This window comes from Octopus sinensis, unplaced genomic scaffold (assembly GCF_006345805.1).
Source record: "Octopus sinensis unplaced genomic scaffold, ASM634580v1 Contig15378, whole genome shotgun sequence".
Lineage (NCBI taxonomy): Eukaryota > Metazoa > Mollusca > Cephalopoda > Octopoda > Octopodidae > Octopus > Octopus sinensis.
The window spans coordinates 6,691-27,618 of NW_021833697.1; the positions used below are offsets into that span (position 1 = coordinate 6,691).

General features: G+C 37.2%; 1 protein-coding gene across 1 annotated transcript in view; it reads left to right on the forward strand.

The window, feature by feature from the left end:
* The first annotated feature begins 9,953 nt into the window (after nucleotides 1-9,953).
* Nucleotides 9,954-20,928, forward strand: part of LOC118761574 (zinc finger protein 271-like) — a 34,470-nt gene continuing 23,495 nt past the window's right edge. The window contains exons 1-2 of the mRNA XM_036499622.1: nucleotides 9,954-10,081; nucleotides 13,429-13,768. The gene's annotated coding sequence lies outside the window, so the exon portion shown is untranslated. The remainder of the gene's footprint in view (nucleotides 10,082-13,428; nucleotides 13,769-20,928) is intronic.

Genomic DNA, 20,928 nt, shown 5'->3' on the forward strand with positions numbered 1-20,928 from the left:
TCACCATGACCTTGTTGTCAAGTTAACGAACATACTCTACCAAATAAACTCAAGATGAAGAAAGGTGTTGTAAGTCGACTGATCACCAAGTTATGCCACATTTTAAAAGGCGACAAGTAATTAGATTTGCATCTATACCTGTTATCAGGGAAGTTAAGTTAATTTTTTGGCTCAAAAAGCGAAAAGCAGGGCCATGTAGGGGGACATGGAGTTATGTACAGGGAGGGTGATCATGCCATTTGTGGTCAACGGAGACTTTGAAACTAGCAGTCGTTGGCAGCTTATTCCACTGATCCGTAACCCGGACGGAGAAAGCCCCTCTCCTTCAATTGAGATGAAATCATCGCAGATAGAGCTTTTCGGAGTGATCCCGCAGCCGACGCTCTGGAGCAGGAGTGCAAAACAGCTCTTTTGAGAGTTTACACTTTCTGCTTATGATGTTGTGAGCAAGAATGAGATCACCACGGCGTCGTCGTTTTTCTAGAGAATAAAGGTCGAGCGTCTTCATCCTTTCTTCATAAGACATGCTTGAGACCAAGAACCATGCGGGTAGCCAGCTTCTGGACTCTTTCGAGATGATGGTGGGTAGAGGGTGATGTGCTAGCAACCCTCTGTTTTACAAAATAAACAACAACACAAATAACTACGCAGAGGCAGCCATGGTTGGAACAAGAACAGGCATTATTAAAAGAGAAATAGAAGCATGGTCATTCCTTACTCAAGTGATTGTATCTTATCGCTCATCACTTGTTATGTGCTTAGGAGAATATTAGATTTATAAAACCTAAAATTCACTCATATAAATCTAATATTCTCCTATCCTTCCTTAATACCTATTTCTTTACTACCCACAAGAGGCTAAACACAGAGAGGACAAACAAACAGATTAAGTCGATTATATAGACTGGTACTTAATTTATCGACTCCGAAAGGATGAAAGGCAAAGTCGACCTCGGCGGAATTTGAACTCAGAGCCTAACAGCAGACGAAATACTGCCAAGCATTTCGCCCGGCGTGCTAACGCTTCCGCCAGCTCACCACCTTGATCCTTCCTTAATACCAGTTCCCATATGCTGCTCATATCTGCACTCGGTCTGCTTAGGAGGTTGTTGTGTCCTAGAATATGTGTTGCTTCTTTTAGTTTTCTTCTATTCCAGTGGTGTTCTCTGTCTACTATTTTAACTTCATCCCACAGTGGGAGGAGGTCGCCATATTTCCATACATAATCAGTTATACCCAATTTATCAATATCTCCCTGTGTCACAGCTTTGCGATGTTCCTCTACCCTTATTTTGAGGGGACGGCATTTTTGGCTTTTGTATACCCTACCACAGCTGCATGGGATGGAATACATGCAGTTTTTGGCCATATTTTCTTCTGTTGGTAGTTTTACTTGAAGGAGATATTTGCGAAGTGTTCTGTTACTCTTGAATACTGTCCTGATGTCATGGAATAGCTGTAAACATACTCTTTTACTTGTTTCAGTCATTTGACTGCGGCCATGCTGGAGCACCGCATTTAGTCAAGCAAACAGACCCCAGGACTTATTCTTTTTAAGCCTAGTACTTATTCTATCGGTCTCTTTTGCCGAACCGCCAAGTTACGGGGACGTAAACACACCAGCATCGGTTGTCAAGCGATGTTGGGGGGACAAACACACACACACACACATATATATATACCAAATCCACTCACAAGGCTTTGGCCGGCCCGAGGCTATAGTAGAAGACACATGCCCAAGGTGCCATGCAGTGGGACTGAACCTAGAACCATGTGGTTGGTAAGCAAGCTACTTACCACACAGCCACTCCTGCGCCTATATATATATATCGAATGAAATCCACAACGGAAAGAGCTACTATTCATTTCATACTACAACAATACTTGAACAGGCATATTTATAAAATGCGCCATGTATGTTAAGGCATACAGCAAAAGAATCCAAGCCAAGTCTGACTGGAACACAGAGCAGCACTTATGTCACACTGTCCTACCCTTACTTGCGAAGAAAGTGGATGATGATGATGAAGAAAACACAACAAAGACAAAATCAGTGTCACTTAAAAATTTTATTCCTTATTCCCATTCCTTTATTCTCTCATAACAAATTCCTCAAAAATTCCATACAATCATCTTCAGAAATCAAAGTCATTGCTGTGTTGATATATACATTATATTGAAGAAGGCAGCGAGCTGGCAGAAACGTTAGCACACCGGGCGAAATGTGTGGCCGTATTTCCTCTGTCGTTACATTCTGAGTTCAAATTCTGCCGAGGTCGACTTTGCCTTTCATCAGTTCAGGGTTGATAAATTAAGTACCTATTTCTTTGCTACCCAAACGGAGCTAAACACCGAGAGGACAAACGGATTAAGTCGATTATATCGACCCCAATGCAAAACTGGTCCATAATTCATCAACCCCGAAAGGATGAAAGGCAAAGTCGACCTCGGCGGAATTTGAACTCAGAACGTAACGGCAGACAAAATACGGCCATACATTTTGCCCGGCATGCTAACGTTTCTGCCAACTTGCCACATTATATTAAGTACCAGTTACGCGCTGGGATCGATGTAATCGACTTAATCCGTTTGTCCCCTCTATGTTTAGCCCCTTGTGGGTAGTAAAGAAACACATATAATATATTGAAGTCGTTATTCATAAATTTCATATTGACAGTGATGGAATTGAAGTTGATAACATCAAGCTTAACGAGGAAAGAACCCTGTCTTTTAGCAAATAAAATATTCATAATTGTTGTCCCGTTCTAATTGATTTCCATTTTCATAATGTTACACTTGTGTATGAATACTCACATGTGTATTTAAGTGTCCATTTTGAGAGAAACATTTACCACAGACATCACACTGATATGGTTTCTCTCCTGTATGAATACGTTTGTGACAAGTTAAGTCACTACTGTGAGAGAATGATTTACCACAGATATCACAATGATATGGTTTCTCTCCTGTATGAATACGTTTGTGATAAGTAAAAGTGCTACTGTTAGAAAATGATTTACCACAGATGTCACAGTGATATGGTTTTTCCCCAGTATGAATACGTCTGTGATTAGTCAAGTTACTATTCTGAGAGAATGATTTACCACAGATATCACACTGATATCCTTTCTCTCCTGTATGTGTAAGTTTGTGTGTAGCCAACCCACCACTTTGAGAGAATGATTTGCCACAGATATTACAATGATATACTTTCTCTCCTGTATGTGTAAGTTTGTGTTTAGTCAAGTAACCACTTTGAGAGAAACATTTACCACAAATATCACAATGATATGGCTTCTCTCCTGTATGAACACGTTTGTGTTTAGTCAAGTCACTCTTTCCAGAGAAGGATTTACCACAAATATCACAATGATATGGCTTCTCACCTGTATGAACACGTTTGTGAATAATCAACTGACTATTATAAGAGTATGATTCACCACAGATGTCACAATGATATGGCTTCTCTCCTGTATGAATGTGTTTGTGACGAGTTAAATCGCCTTTTTGAGAGAATGATTTATCACAAATATCACAATGATATGGTTTTTCCCCAGTATGAATACGTTTGTGACTAGTCAACTTACTAGCCGACAAAGATATGCCACAGATATCACAATGATATGGCTTTCCTCCTGTATGAATACGTTTGTGACAAGTAAAAGTGGTACTGTTAGAAAATGATTTACCACAGATGTCACAGTGATATGGTTTTTCCCCAGTATGAGTATATTTGTGACTAGTTAAAGAGCTATTATCAGAGAATGATTTACCACAGATATCACACCGATATGGTTTTTCCCCACTATGAGTAAGTTTGTGTCTAGTCAAATTATTATTTTCAGCGAATGATTTACCACAGATGTTACAATGATATGGCTTCTCACCTATATGAATACGTTTGTGGTGAGTTATACCATAGACGTCACACAGATATGGTTTTTCCCTAGTATGGATACGTTTATGACTAGTCAAATCATTTTCAGAAAATGATTTACCATGGATATAAGAGTGATATGGCCTCTCTCCTGCATCAGGGTTGTTTGTTTCAGTTAAATGATTCATTATGAGAGGACAGTTTGTCATAAATATCACAATGATAGTGTCTATTTCATTTCTATGAGAATGTTTGTGTTCAGTTGTGTCACAATTATCAAAGAATAATCTAATGCTGTGTTTCTTTCATCGGTGATTTTACTTAAAATCTAAAACAGAAAATGTAAACTGTTAACTCTTTCATAAAGTTATCCGACCATAACCTTTAAAGGAATCATCTCCTCTACATTCCAGATAACGAAGACCAGTAAATGTTGCTGTTAATTACATTGTCCAGAAGAAATTTTTTCCCATCATTTGTTGAAGATTTCATTTATACAAAGAACTTGATGTATTGATGAATGTGCCTTATGAATATATGGTCTTCCTTTAATTGATGAAAGTCAATCAAAATATCAAAGGTACATCTGAATGAAGAAACGTCAACATGAAGTGATATTCTGAAATAGAAAAAGAAGCAGTGAGATAAAGAGAATCATTAAATGACATAGTAATTCAACATTGCAAATCTTACAACATCAACACTGTCATCCATTTAATATCTACGTTTGCATGGGTCAGAATCCATTGAGGCATTGAAACTTTTACAACATTCTGTATATAGATGAATCGCTTCCACATTTCTCTAATTATTTATCTGTTTTCTTTCTCTTCTCTCCTTTCACTTGTTTCACCTGTGAAGTGGCATGGCTTAGTGGTTAGGGTATTTCACTCACAATTATAAAGTTGTGAGTTTGATACACAGTGGTGCAATGAGTCTCCAAGCCATTTTATTTCACTTTGCATCAGTCCACTCAGGTGTCAAAAATGAGTTTCACCTGTAATTCAAAGGGCCAGTCTTCTCACCATCTGTGTCATGCTGTGCCTCCCTGAAGACTATATCAAGGGTCCCCATGTCTGTGGAATACTCAGCCATTTGCATGTTAATTCCATGAGCAGGCTTTTCAGTTGATCGAATAAACTAAAACAAAGTGTCAGTTACTGTTTCACCAAGTAGACCGTGGCCATGCTGGAGTACTTCTTTGAATGGATCGGTCAAATGTATCAACTCCAGTATTTTTTTTCTTTTACTTGTTTCAGTCATTTGACTGCGGCCATGCTGGAGCACCGCCTTTAATCGAGCAACTCGACCCCGGGACTTATTCTATTGGCCTCTTTTGCTGAACCGCTAAGTAACGGGGACATAAACACACCAGCATCGGTTGTCAAGCAATGCTAGGGGGACAAACACAAACACACATACATATAAATATATATATACGACAGGCTTCTTTCAGTTTCCTTCTACCAAATCCACTCACAAGGCATTGGTCGGCCCGAGGCTATAGCAGAAGACACTTGCCCAAAGTGCCACGCAGTGGGACTGAACCCGGAACCATGTGGTTGGTAAACAAGCTACTTACCACACAGCTACTCCTATTCCACCAGTCACATTTGCCCAATCACTTAGTCACAAGGATATAAGCAAACTAACGCTCATAGTCAAATGCTTTATGGCTGCAAAGGGGGTCAAACACAGAGACAGATACACACATACACATAATCCCGTAAATGATACACTTTCCATGTAGCAAATCCCCTCACAATGCTTTAGTTGGCCCAGGGTTATATTAGAAGACATTTGGTCCAGATACCACATAATAGGGATGAACACAAGACCACTTGCTTCAAAAGCAGAAGAGGACCATCATCATTGTCATCGTTTTAACATCTACTTTTCCATGCTTTAATGGAATAATAGATGGAATATATTGAGGCAGATATTGGGACATAAACACACCAGCATCGGTTGTCAAGCAATGCTAGGGAGACAAACACAGACACACACACATACATCTATGTATATATACGACGGGCTTCTTTCAGTTTCCATCTACCAAATCCACTCACAAGCTTTGGTCGACCCGAAGCTATAGTAGAAGACACTTGCCCAAGTATATATGTGCTGATGCCATGTAAAAAGCACCCACTCCACTCTGTAAAGCGGTTGGCATTAGGAAGGGTTCCCAGCTGTAGAAACCCTGCCAAAGCAGACAGTCATGCTTGATAAAGTCCTCTGTCTTACCAGCTTCTTTCAACCGATCAAACACACGCTAGCATGGAAGATAACATTAAATGATGATGATGATATATGCAAAACAGTTAACAAGAACCCCTGCTGAGATGGAGTGATGGTCACAAATTGTATTTGGTACTTGCATATCTATGGTATCCTAAAAGCACTTGAATCCTACAAAGTTGGGATCTTTTCGGTTTGACCGGCAGTTTTTTAAAATAATTTCCACGTAACTAAACACTTTTAAACTTCGTGTACTGGTAGAATGTGTTTATAAAACATCTTTTTGTCTTGGCTTTATTGAGAAAATTCTATGGTTTCTAAGATATTTGTTGTTGTTTTCTTCAATTTCTGCAATTTCAACCAATCACTGACGTCTATTGAGGGGAAAACATTCTGTGCCGTATGAATATGTCCCTCGTTTAAGAAACAGATTGGGTTTATTTACATTTGTGAAGAAAAAAAGATACCCTTTCCCCCACCCCTAAAACAGATTGAAATGCAATAGATCGATACTAGGGTCATAATTATGGGTGACAATTTCATATGACACCGCTAGAAAAAACTGCTGTTTAAACCAAAAAGATGCCAAAGTTGTTTTCTTTTACTGTGAGCTCTGTGTTTATACCTAACCATTTTTCGGGTGTCGTTACACAGGGATGTGTCTTGATTCTCAAGTCTATATTCCTGTTTCTGAGGATTGTCTTACTTTTCTGAGGATTGTCTTACGGAAAATTCCCAGGATCAACCGTAGAGGATCCACGCCCAGGTGGCAAAAATGGAAAAAAATATGTGTAACAGGTGTAAAGCATCGTATATTGAAGGAATATGACGAAAAAAAAGCGCGCTGACAAACGGGGGTGGGTGGGGAGGGGGCTCGGAAAATTCCCAGGATCAACCGTAGAGGATCCACGCCCAGGTGGCAAAAATGGAAAAAAATATGTGTAAGAGGTGTAAGGCATCGTATATTGAAGGAATATGACGAAAAAAAAGCGCGCTGACAAACGGGGGGGGGGGCTCGGAAAATTGCCTACGATAACTGACAACGTTAAAGAATTTGAAATAGAAGCGTGGTAGATTTGTTGAAAATAATCAGCAAATCTACCACGCATGTGGTAAGTACAGATTATATTTTCCCAATATTATTGATTGTCACAGAATAATTATCAATCGCAACTTCAAAAATTCAAATTCCATTACTTCAGTTTTCAAATATTATTGATTGTCACAGAATAATTATCAATCGCAACTTCAAAAATTCAAATTCCATTACTTCAGTTTTCAAATATTATTGATTGTCACAGAATAATTATCAATCGCAACTTCAAAAATTCAAATTCCATTACTTCAGTTTTCAAATATTATTGATTGTCACAGAATATTTATCAATCGCAACTTCAAAAATTCAAATTCCATTACTTCAGTTTTCAAATATTATTGATTGTCACAGAATAATTATCAATCGCAACTTCAAAAATTCAAATTCCATTACTTCAGTTTTCAAATATTATTGATTGTCACAGAATAATTATCAATCGCAACTTCAAAAATTCAAATTCCATTACTTCAGTTTTCAATATTATTGATTGTCACAGAATAATTATCAATCGCAACTTCAAAAATTCAAATTCCATTACTTCAGTTTTCAAATATTATTGATTGTCACAGAATAATTATCAATCGCAACTTCAAAAATTCAAATTCCATTACTTCAGTTTTCAAATATTATTGATTGTCACAGAATAATTATCAATCGCAACTTCAAAAATTCAAATTCCATTACTTCAGTTTTCAAATATTATTGATTGTCACAGAATAATTATCAATCGCAACTTCAAAAATTCAAATTCCATTACTTCAGTTTTCAAATATTATTGATTGTCACAGAATAATTATCAATCGCAACTTCAAAAATTCAAATTCCATTACTTCAGTTTTCACTTTTTGTTTGTAAAATAAAAAAAAATATATATATAGACTAGCAGTATCGCCCGGCGTTGCTCGGGTTTGTAAGGGAAATAACTATAAAGCATTTTTAGCAAAAATATTGAAAAATATTGAAAATAGCAAAAAAATTGAAAAAAAATTATGGTAAATTTATTTTTGAGAGTTAAAAGGGTGGAGTTGCGTCCCCTAGACAGTCTGTGGTTTGTGTTTCTGATTCTCGACCCCATGTCGAATTTATCGATTTTTTTCAGAACTGGGGGAACTTTTCAAAATTTTCGCTGCGTTAGTTTTTAATTATGACATTGGGCTATGTGTGTGTCAAGTTTCATCAGAATCGGTTGAAAGCCGTGGTCAGGGTGAGGGTACAACCTGACAGACACACAGAAAAACTGCCGTTTATATATAGAGATTTTTAGAGAGTTACTTCCCTTATGCCAACAATGCGTTTAAAATGGTGAAAATTGATGGTAAATTTTTCTTTAAATCGTAGGCAATTTTCCGAGCCCCCTCCCCTCCCCGTTTGTCAACTCGCTTTTTTTTCGTCATATTCCTTCAATATACGATGCCTTACACCTGTTACACATTTTTTTTTCCATTTTTGCCACCTGGGCGTGGATCCTCTACGGTTGATCCTGGGAATTTTCCGAGCCCCCCCCCCACCCCCGTTCGTCAGCGCCCTTTTTTTCCGTCTTATTCCGTCAATATACGATGCCTTACAACTGTTACACATTTTAGTTTCCAGGTTGATCCTGGGAATTTTCCGAGCCCCCCCCCCCCCCACTCAGTAAATTATAAGGAAACAAGACAGAGGCGTAAATTATTCGAAACTCTTCCATATCCCACCGTCTCCGAGTTTTACACAAATAATTCGTAAATTCGTATATAATCGTAATCTACACAATCTGAAAAGTATTATCATCGTAATCTACATCACCAGAAATCTAGTAATAGAAAATTTTGAATTACCGTTAAGCCACAAAATCTTCCAACGATTTAATTCATACCACATGTAACACTCGAACCAAAGGTGTTTTTGAAATGTCCACGTGCGCACACCCGCGCTAGCTAGTCGTGATTAGTCGATCCTACAACGACTGCCTAGCGCATGTGCGCGTATGCAAATTAATATTTGGGTTGTTTTTTTTTAAACAAAATAAATAATTTTTACAGAAAATAACTTCTTTTACACAAAGTAAATAATAGATGGGGATCTTTTCGGTTTGAACGGCAGTTTTTTCTAGCGGTGTCATATGAAATTGTCACCCATAATTATGACCCGAGTATCGATCTATTGCATTTCAATCTATTTTAGGGTTAGGGTTAGTGGGAAGGGTATCTTTTTTTATTCACAAATGTAGATAAACCCAGTCTGTTTCTTAAACGAGGGACATATTCATACGGCAAAGAATGTTTTTTAGCTCTATGGACGTCATTGATTAGTTGAAATTGCAGAAATTGAAGGAAAAACCCCCCAAATATCTTACAAACTATAGAATTTTCTCAATAAAGCCAAGAGAAAAAGATGTTTTAAAAACACAATCTACCAGTATACGAAGTTTAAAAGTGTTTAGTTACGTGGAAATTATGTTAAAAACTGCCGTTCAAACCGAAAAGATCCATAGATGGATTTTTTTGAAACAAAATAAATAATTTTTACACAAAGTAAATAATTTTTTTAAATAAATAAAAACACAAAGTAAATTTTTAAACAAAATAAATAAATTTTTCTAAACAAATTAAATAAAAATAACACACTACGGGTGTAAAGAAATTATTTATTTTGTTTAAAAAAAAACATTAATTTGCATACGCGCACTCGCGCTAGGTACTCATTATAGGATCGACTAATCACGACTAGCCACCGCGGATGCGTGCACCGGGAGCACTCATCTTAAACAGTACTCCGTTAAAGCTATATGGGGTGTTTGTAATCGACTTTCTCTTCGCCTCAAACATTGCTGGTCCTGGGCCAAAATTGAAAACCATCACCATCATCGTTACTATTATTAATATAACCTTCAAGTAAGTCTTTATCAACTCACCAATTACTTAGTGTCTCATTAACAAACAAGACAACACTAATTAATGTGGTTTTCTCTGATCGGTTTCCTCTCATTTTACTAATTAATTATGCTACATTATATATATATATATATATATATACTCTTTTACTTGTTTCAGTCATTTGACTGCGGCCATGCTGGAGCACCGCATTTAATCGAGCAACTCGATCCCGGGTCTTATTCTTTTGTAAGCCCAGTACTTATTCTATCTGTCTCTTTCGGCCGAACCGCTAAGTAACGGGAACATAAACACACCAGCATCGGTTGTCAAGCAATGCTACGGGGACAAACACAGACACACAAACACACACATATATATATATATGTATATATATATATATATATACATATATATATGTATATATATATATATATATATATATGTATATATATATATATATATATATATATGTATATATATATATATATATATACACATATATACGTATATATATATACACATATATACGACAGGCTTCTTTCAGTTTCCGTCTACCAAATCCACTCACAAGGCTTTGGTCGGCCCGGGGCTATAGTAGAAGACACTCGCCCAAGGTGCCACGCAGTGGGACTGAACCCGGAACCATGTGGTTGGTAAACAAGCTACTTAACACTAATTACGCTACATTACTCTCATTTTACCAACGAATTTCCTTTATATTACATGTAATTCTCATAAACAACAGGTCGACATTTCAGTTAAGAATTTATTAATTAGGATGAGGAAATATATTTTCCTGATGCTGTTTTGTTTTCGCTTCGAAAAATAATTACTTTAACATCGAGAGGTTCACATAATTCTATCATTTACATTATTATCATTATCACCATTACAACCTTAAAGTATATCTTTGTCAACTCACCGTATTCAGATACAAACAACGAGTCAGTGGTCAGTAATTAAAAACCTTAATTGATAATTTAAATGGCGCTTGTTTCAAGTGTTGCAGCAGTTATTTCCCTTCCTCTATCTATCCGCTCAGTCGAAGTCGACTCTCGGTCACTCGTTGGATCAGTGTCAGTTCTATCCTAGGCCGCTTCCTTCAGATTGGCCATGTCCATTCCGGTATCACTCTTGATGGTGTCAAGCCAGCGGGTTCTTGGTCGGCCTCATCCTCTCTTGTCACTGACCATTCCAAGCATGATGTCCTTCTACAGGGATTTTCTCTGCATAATATGACCGAAATATGCCAATCTATGCTCGGTGATCCAAGCTTCTAGCAACATTTTTGGCCTGATCTGCTTAAGAATTTCTCCATTGACCAGCACCGTGTATATATATATCTATTTATCTATCCGTTCAGTCGAAGTCGACTATCGGTCACTCGTTGGATCAGTGTCCTCCAGTCAGTTCTATCCTTTCAGATTGGCCATGTCCATTCTGGTATCACTCTTGATGGTGTCAAGCCAGCGGGTTCTTGGTCGGCCTCTTCCTCTCTTGTCACTGACCATTCCAAGCATGATGTCCTTCTACAGGGATTTTCTCTGCATAATATGACCGAAATATGCCAATCTATGCTTGATGGTCCAAGCTTCTAGCAACATTTTCGGCCTGATCTGATTAAGAATTTCTCCATTGACCAGCACCATATATATATATATATTTATCTATCCGCTCAGTCGAAGTCGACTCTCAGTCACTCGTTGGATCAGTGTCCTCCAGTCAGTTCTATCCTGGGCCGCTTCTTTCAGATTGGCTATGTCCATTCCGGTATCACTGTTGATGGTGTCAAGCCAGCGGGTTCTTGGTCGGCCTCTTCCTCTCTTGCCACTGACCATTTCAAGCATGATGTCCTTCTCCAGGGATTTTCTCTGCATAATATGACCGAAATATGCCAATCTACGCTTGGTGATCCCAGCTTCTAGTGACATTTTCGGCCTGATCTGATTAAGAACTTCTCCATTGGTGAGCCTCGCTTTCCATGGAATCCGCAAAAGTCTTCTCCAACACCAAAGCTTGAATGCATTAATTCTCTTCTGGTCAGCTTTCTTTAGTGTCCAGGTCTCGCATCCATATGTTGCTATTGGGAAGACAATTTCCCTTTATATGATTGTATTTTTTTAATTCTCCAATAGATGGCTCTACTAACTGGTTGGATTTATTTCAGTCTTTTACTTTGTCTAATTCTGTGAACAACTTCACCATCACATTTCCACCAAGTGATTCGAAGAAGGTCTAGTCAAGACACATCTCCGTATAAGATCACCCGAAAAATTGTTGGGTACAAACACAGAGCTCACAGCAAAAGAAAACAACTTTGGGATCTTTTCGGTATGAACGGCAAATTTTTCCAGTGGTGTCATATGAAATTGTCTCCCATAATTATGACCTTAGTATCGATCTATTGCATTTCAATCTGTTTTAGGGTTAGGGGTGGGGGAAAGGGTATATTTTTTTTCTTCACAAATGTAAATAAACCCAATCTGTTTCTTAAACGAGGGGCATATTCATACGGCACAGAATGTTTTCGCCTCAATAGACGTCAGTGATTGGTTGAAATTGCAGAAATTGAAGAAAAACAACAACAAATATCTTACAAACTATAGAATTTTCTCAATAAAGCCAAGAAAAAAAAATGTTTTATATACACATTCTACCAGTATACAAAGTTTAAAAGTGTTTAATTACGTGGAAATTATTTTTTAAAAAACTGCCAGTCAAACCGAACAGATCCGACTATACAACACATTGCCCACAAATGCAGGAACCATGTTCAGGGTAGTTAATTTAATTCATAGGATTTCTCCCTTTCAAATGTCCCCCTCGTCAGCCTTAATTTTGTTTTCTTCACTATTGAATATATTGTTGTCCATTTTGATTTCATCAGCATCAACTTGGATGTCGTCCCCCTAAAACAGAAAAGGGATCTTCACCTTTTGACCTACATATTTCAAAAATAACTTTTTGTAACTAAACACTTTCAAACTTAGGACACTTGTAGAATGTGTCATATAAAACGTGTTTTACTCTTAGCATTTTTGAGAAAAACTTGGATACACGATGTGTGACTGGAAATCGAACTTGCAACCTTACGATTGGAGGCATATACTCTACCGACTAGGGGGCCATATACTCTAGCCACTTCACAGTGAAATGAGTGGAAAACGGCTAAGTATTTAGAGAAATGTTGAATCGATTCATCTATATACAGAATGTTGTAAAAGTTTCAAACCCTCAATGGATTCTGACCCATGCAAACATAGACATTAAATGGATGACAGTGTTGATGTTGTAAGATTTGCAATGTTGAATTACTATGTCATTTAATGATTCTCTTTATCTCACTGCTTCTTTTTCTATTTCAGAATATCGCATCATGGTGACGTAAAAGAAATTTCTTCGTTCAGACATGCCCCTGATATTTCTGTTGACTTTCATCAATTAGAGGAAGACCATATGTTCATAAGGCACATTCATCAACGCATCGACTTCTTTGTATAAATGAAATCTTCAACAAACGATGGGAAAATATTTCTTCTGGACAATGTAATTAACAGCAACATTTACTTGCCTTCACTGTTTGGAATGTAAAAAAGGTGATTGCTTGGTTAATTAAGCTTGGATAAATTTACAAAAGTTTTAACTGTTTACATCTGCCGTTTTAGATATTAAGCAAGAACACAGATGAAAGAAACACAGTGTTAAATTATTCTCTGAAAATACTGACACAACTGGACACAGATATCGTCGTTTAACGTCCGTTCTCCATGCTAGCATGGGTTGGACAAAAATCGTTATCATTGTGTTACGTATGAGAAATTAGTATCTTATAATGAATGATTTAAGAAAACCAAACAAACCTGATTCAGGTGAGAAGCCATATCACTGTGATATCTGTGGTAAAACATTCACTGAAGAAACAGTCTTGACCAAACACAAATGCATTGATACAGGAGAGAAATCACATCACTGTGATATCTGTGGTAAATCATTCTCTAAAAATAGTCATTTGACTCGTCACAAACATATTCATACTGGAAACAAAGCATATCACTGTGATGTCTGTGGTAAATCATTTTCCCGAAATTGTCACTTGATTAATCACATACGTATTCATACAGGGGAAAGACCATATCGTTGTGATATCTGTGGTGAATCATTTTCTCAAAGGAATCACTTGACTAAACACAAACTTACGCATACAGGAGAGAAAGCATATCATTGTAATATTTGCGGTAAATCATTCTCTCAAAGTAGTTCTTTGACTATTCACGTACGTACACATACAGGAGAGAAGCCATATCATTGCAATATCTGTGGTAAATCATTCTCTCGAAGTAGTGACTTGTATAGACACAAACGTACACATACGGGAGAAAAACCATATCATTGTGATATCTGTGGTAAATCATTCTCTCGAAGTAGTGACTTGTATAGACACAAACGTACACATACGGGAGAAAAACCATATCATTGTGACTTCTGTGGTAAATCATTTTCTGAAAGTGGTCACTTGACTAATCACATACGTATTCATACTGGGGAAAATCCATATCATTGTGATATCTGTGGTGAATCATTTTCTCATAATAACTCTTTAACTTATCACAAACGTGTTCATACAGGTGAGAAGCCATATCATTGTGATATCTGTGGTAAATCTTTCTTTCTAAATAGTAACTTAACAACACACAAACGTATTCACACAGGAGAGAAGCCATATCATTGTGATATCTGTGATAAATCATTCTCTAGAAATAATCATTTGACTCGTCACAAACATATTCATACTGGAGAAAAACCATATCTTTGTGATATCTGTGATAAATCATTTTCATGTAATAGTGACTTGAGTAAACATAAACGTATCCATACTGGGGAAAAGCCATATCAGTGTGATATCTGTGGCAAATCATTCTCTCATAGTACCACTTTAACTAGTCACAAACGTATTCATACAGGAGAAAAGCCATGTCATTGTAATATCTGTGGTAAATCATTCTCTCAAAAAGGCTACTTAAGTACACATTGGAGTATTCATACACAAGTGTAACTGTATCAATATCAAAATTTATTAAAACATGACAACAATTATGAACATTTTGTCTGCTAAAAGACAGGGTTTATTCCTCTTCAAGCTTGATATTATCAACTTCAGTTTCTTGGATGTCAAAATGAAATTCATGAATCACAACTTCAATATCATTTATATATCTAAATATGTCAACACAGAGATGACTTTGATTTCTGAAGAGGATTGTGCTGGATTTTTGAGGAATTTGTTATGAGAGAATAAAGGAATGGGAATGAGGAATAAAAGTTTTAAGTGACATTGATTTTGTCTTTGTTGTGTTTTCATCATCATCATCCTCTAACATCCATTTTTAGCATCCGTCTTCTATGCAGGCTTTGATGGGAAAGTGTGACATGAGCTGGCAAGCCAGAGTGCTGCTCCATGTTCCTGTCAGATTGGGCTTCGTTGCTTTGGCTCTCTGCCCTTAACCCCTTCAATACCAACCCATGTGAAACCACCTCTGGCTCTGTAGTGCAAATGTCTTGTTATCATAAATTTTGAATTAAAATCTTCCACCAAACCTTAGTCACAATTTATGTTCCTAACACTATCTTAATGATAATGAAGTTATTTTACTAAATTCTTTGTTATATTTAAAATTAATTGAAGGAAACACAGAGCATCTCAACAGAAGTATGCTAACAAAAGGGTTAAAATATATAATAGAGAAACAATTCTTAACCCTTTTGATACCAACCTACCTGAAACCACCTCTGGCTCTGTAGTGCAAATGTCTTGTTATCATAAGTTCTGAATTAAAATCTTCCATCAAACCTTAGTCTCATTTTATGTTCCTAACACTATCTTAATGATAATGAAGTTATTTTACTAAATTCTTTGTTATATTTAAAATTAATTGAAAGAAACAGCATCTCAACAGAAGTATGCTAACAAAAGGGTTAAAATATATAATAGAGAAACAATTCTTAACCCTTTTGATACCAACCTACCTGAAACCACCTCTGGCTCTTTAATATAAATGTCTTGTTATAAATTTTGAATTAAAATCTTCCACCAAATCTTACTCATAATTTATGTTCCTAACACTAGCTTAACGATAATGAAGTTATTTTACTAAATTCTTTGTTATATTTAAAATTAATTGAAGGAAACACAGAGCATCTCAACAGAAATATGGTAATGAAAGGGTTAAGATACATAGCGCATTTTATAAATATTCCTGTTCAAGAATCATAACAGTATCAAACAAGTAGTAGCGCTTTCAGTTGTGTATTTAATTTGATATATGTATTTGTGTGAACATGATATCAGTCTGACAACTAAAATAATAGAAATCTTGTATTTTGAGTATTTTTTTATATGAGGCAGAAGCATGGACTCCCCTCTACGAAGAAATAGAAAAGCTGAAATTTTTTCGCATGTGGTGTTTCAAGCACAACATATGCAGCAAAATGGCAAGATAAGACATTAAATGTAAAAATTTTAGTAAAATGTGATATGTCCAGTATCCAAGGCATACGGATGAGAATTCAGTGCAGATGGGTAGGAGATGTTTTCCAAAGACGAAATGATCACATTCCAAAAATTCTTCTGTAAGGCCAACAAGTGGCAGAGGAACTCGTCTGGTCCCCGTGCCGGTGGCACGTAAAGAGCACCATCCAAGCGTGGTCGCTGCCAGACTCCTCTGGCACCTGTTGCTCGATTAAAGGCGGTGCTCCAGCATGGCTGCGGTCAAATGACTGAAACAAGTAAAAGAGTAACACTTTTGTTCCTGGTTAATTTAACGTATATATTTCTTTACTGGCCACAAGGGGCTAAACATACAGGGAACAAAGGGATTAAGTCGATTACATTGACCCCAGTGCGAAACTGGTACTTTATTTGTAGACCCCGAAAGGATGAAAGGCAAAGTCGACCTTGGCGGAATTTGAACTCAGAACGTAACGGCAGACGAAATACCTATTTCTTTACTACCCACAAGGGGCTAAACACAGAGGGAACAAACAAGGACAGACAAAGGGATTAAGTCAGTTACATCGACCCTAGTGCGTAACTGGTACTTAATTTATTGACCACGAAAGGATGAAAGGCAAAATCGACCTCGGCGGAATTTGAACTCAGAACGTAACGACAGACGAAATACTGGTAAGCGATTCGCCCAGCGCACTAACGTGTCTGCCAGCTTGCCGCTTTTTTAAATTTTACGTATAGCTTAAGGTGCAGGCTCAGTGGTTAGAGCGTCGAGCTTACGATCATGAGGTTGTGAGTTCAAATCCCGGACCGGGCTGCGTGTTGTGTTCTTGAGCAAGACACTTTATTTCACGTTGCTCCAATTCACTCAGCTGCAGAAATGAGTTGCGACATAACAGGTGCCAAGCTGTATCGGCCCCTTTGCCTTTCTCCTTGGATAACACTGGTATGCATGGGTGATTGCTGGTCTTCCATAAACAACCTCGCCCAGAATTGTGCCTGGGAGGGTATCTTTAGAGGTGCAATTCCATGGTCTGTGTCGTGACCGAAGTGGTCTCAAGGTCCACAACATGGTGGGAGATAGAGAGGGTGGGTCATGATGAGTATTCCAGATAACGTCTGGATAGAATGCGACGTCACATGTGGGATATTCAAAGTGTAATTAGCTTTAATGATAACAAAGTGGGAGGCGGCCCCATGACACTGTGTATATTTCAATGGAAGCATCCTCACCACAACTGAATGGATGGTTATGAAACAATAGAGGGGCAGTCATCGTTAATCGCCTGGAAGCCTTTCAGCAACATGCAACCAAGAGAATACCCTCCATCAGGCATTTGCCATATTCTGAAAGCCTTACTTCCCTGGGCATAGATACATTGAAACTCTGACTTGGCAGATACCCATAAAATTATTAACCATCTTACTAACAATAAGTCTGAGCACCTTTTCAAACTCCATCCATCTAACACCCATGGACATGTTTACAAAGCCAGAAAACAGCACAGCTCCCATGACTTTTGGAAACATTTTAGAATACCCTCCATCAGGCATTTGCCATATTCTAAACGCCTTACTTCCCTGGGCATGGACACATTGAAACTCCGTCTGGCAGCTGACTTGGCAGACACCCATAAAATTATCAACCATCTTACAAACAATAACTCTGAGTACCTTTTCAAACTCCACCTGTCTAACACCTGTGAACATGTTTACAAAGTCAGAAAACAGCACAGTTCCCATGACTTTCGGAAACATGTTTTCACGCTAAGAGTTGCTGAAGTATAGAACAAAACGCCAGCATCAGTTGTTAGTTGTCGGACCACTGCATCCTTCAAAACTTCCATGCTTCCTGAGATTCTCCAACACTACACCTGACTTTCTCCCCTCCATACACATGCAAGCATCTATCTGACTCATACACTGTTCGCTTCCCAGACATTTGTACATTACTGCATATGCTTTATACGCACTTTTGACAAGTTGTGGTGCACCTGAGCACTGTATACAATAATTTCATTATTATTATTAGATCAGGGTGAAGTGTGGAGGAATGATAGTGACCAGAATGTAAGGAAGTGAAGGACCGGAAGTGGAAAAACACGATGTCGTGTATCTTACTTTCCCTTGCTTTTCCCTCTGGCTGAGTAGACCTGTATCTCCCCTATAGCATCAGACGTGGGTGACATGCAACATATTTACATCTATACATATGTTGGCACAAACCGAAAAGATCCTTATCCATTTTATAGCGGAGCGACTATCATTGTGGAGCACTGACTTAATGACACACTATAATTTCATCAGTATGAAAGAAAGAGGGGTCACCATCTTGTTCGTAACAACAAGAAAATAGAAGTTCACGAGACGTTTGTAATAAGTCATAACTCCAAGCTTAAAACATTACATGAATACCGTAAATCCTTGAGTATAATCCACACTTTTTTCCCCAAAATTTAAAGGTCAAAATCCCTAGTGCATACTATATACGAGGTTAAAAATGAAAAACATTTTCTAAGCAATGTCCGAGTCTCTGCTGTCCGGCAATGTTTACTTGATGCATTTTGTGATGTCGGGTGCAAAAATACGTTAAGCTAAGCCTGAAAGCAATGAAGTCATAAAAGAATCATCCATAACTTGCAGTAAGAAACATTTATTAAAATAAAAGCATTCAGAACACAGGATAACATGTAACAAAAACAATTTGCAAACATATTTACATTCCCATATAACAGTTAAGAACATCACCATTATTGTATTACGCATGCACGGAAGTGTTTGTTCAACTGGGTGCTGCTGGCTTAATTATGCATGGATTGTGCTTAATAGTTTAGCGCTAATAGTTCATCCTGCTGAATTTTTGGAAAGCATTCACATTTCATTTGAAAAACATGTCCTACCAATCTTCACTGAATTCTCATCAACATGCTTTGAATACTGGACATATCACATTTTTCTAAGATTTTTACATTTGATGTCTTATTTTGCCATTTGGTTGCATATGCTATGGTGCATACACCACATTTGAAAGGTTTGGAGATTTTCTATTTCCCTATCGAAGTGAGTCCCTGCTTCTGCCCCAGACATAAACACGCTCAAAATACGAGACTTGTATACACTTATTCTAGCTATCAGACTGACATCCTGTCCACACACACACATATATATATATATATATATATTTATATATTTATATCAAATTACAAAATAAGAAAATGGAGGAACAGATTAATTTCAATCATCAACTTCCAGATAATACCAATTCATATAATTTATTAATTAATTATTTAGGAACATCCAGATCAAACAGAATAAAACAGTACACATCAATGAGTAAGATAATACCATAAGAACAATACATATAAATAAATATAAATATAAAAATATAAAATGTTCTTATGGTATTATATTACTCATTGATGTGTACTGTTTTGTTCTTTATTATTCTGTTTGATCTGGATATTCCTAAATAATTAGTTAATAAATTATATGAACTGGTATTATCTGGAAGTTGATGATTGATAGAAATCTATTCCTTCATTTTCTTATTTTGTATTATGAATTTGAGGTAAAACATTTTACCTTTGCCCATATAATACATGAATTAATTGCATTGCAATTCTTAGCATTTATGTATTAGCCTTTCTGGGTACTTTACTGGCAGTATATTGGATAAATGATATCCCATAGTGGGTTACACTCATAACCCCTATCTCACTTTATGTATCAAATTAAATACACAACTGAAAGCGCTACGACTTGTTACATGCTGTTACGATACTTGAACAGGAATATTTATAAAATGCGCCATGTATATTAAGAGCATATAACCAAAGAAACCAAGCCAAACCCACATTTGACTGATATTTGTCCTCATCTTGTTGTTCACACAACATTTCAGCTGATATATTCTCCAGCCTTCATCAGGTGTATTGGGGAAATTTTGAAGCTGGGTTCTCGTTCCTAAGGTATTTCCCCAAGACACCTGATGAAGGCTGGAGAGTATACCAGTTGAAATACTGTGTTAACAACAAGATGAGGACGAATATCAGTCTAAAGTAAATAACGTACATAATTCCGAATCTCTCAAATATAGAACGACACAATCCAGGTCTGACTGGAACCTGGAGAAGCACTCTGGCTTGCCAGCACCTGTCACACTTTCCCATCCATGCCTGGATGGTAAGGATGATGGAGATGATGATGATGATCAAAACACAACAAAGACAAAATCAATGTCACTTAAAACTTTTATTCCTTATTCCCATTCCTTTATTCTCTTATAACAAATTCCTGAAAAATCCAGCACAATCATCTTCAGAAGTCAAAGTCATCTCTGTGTTGATATATTTAGATATAT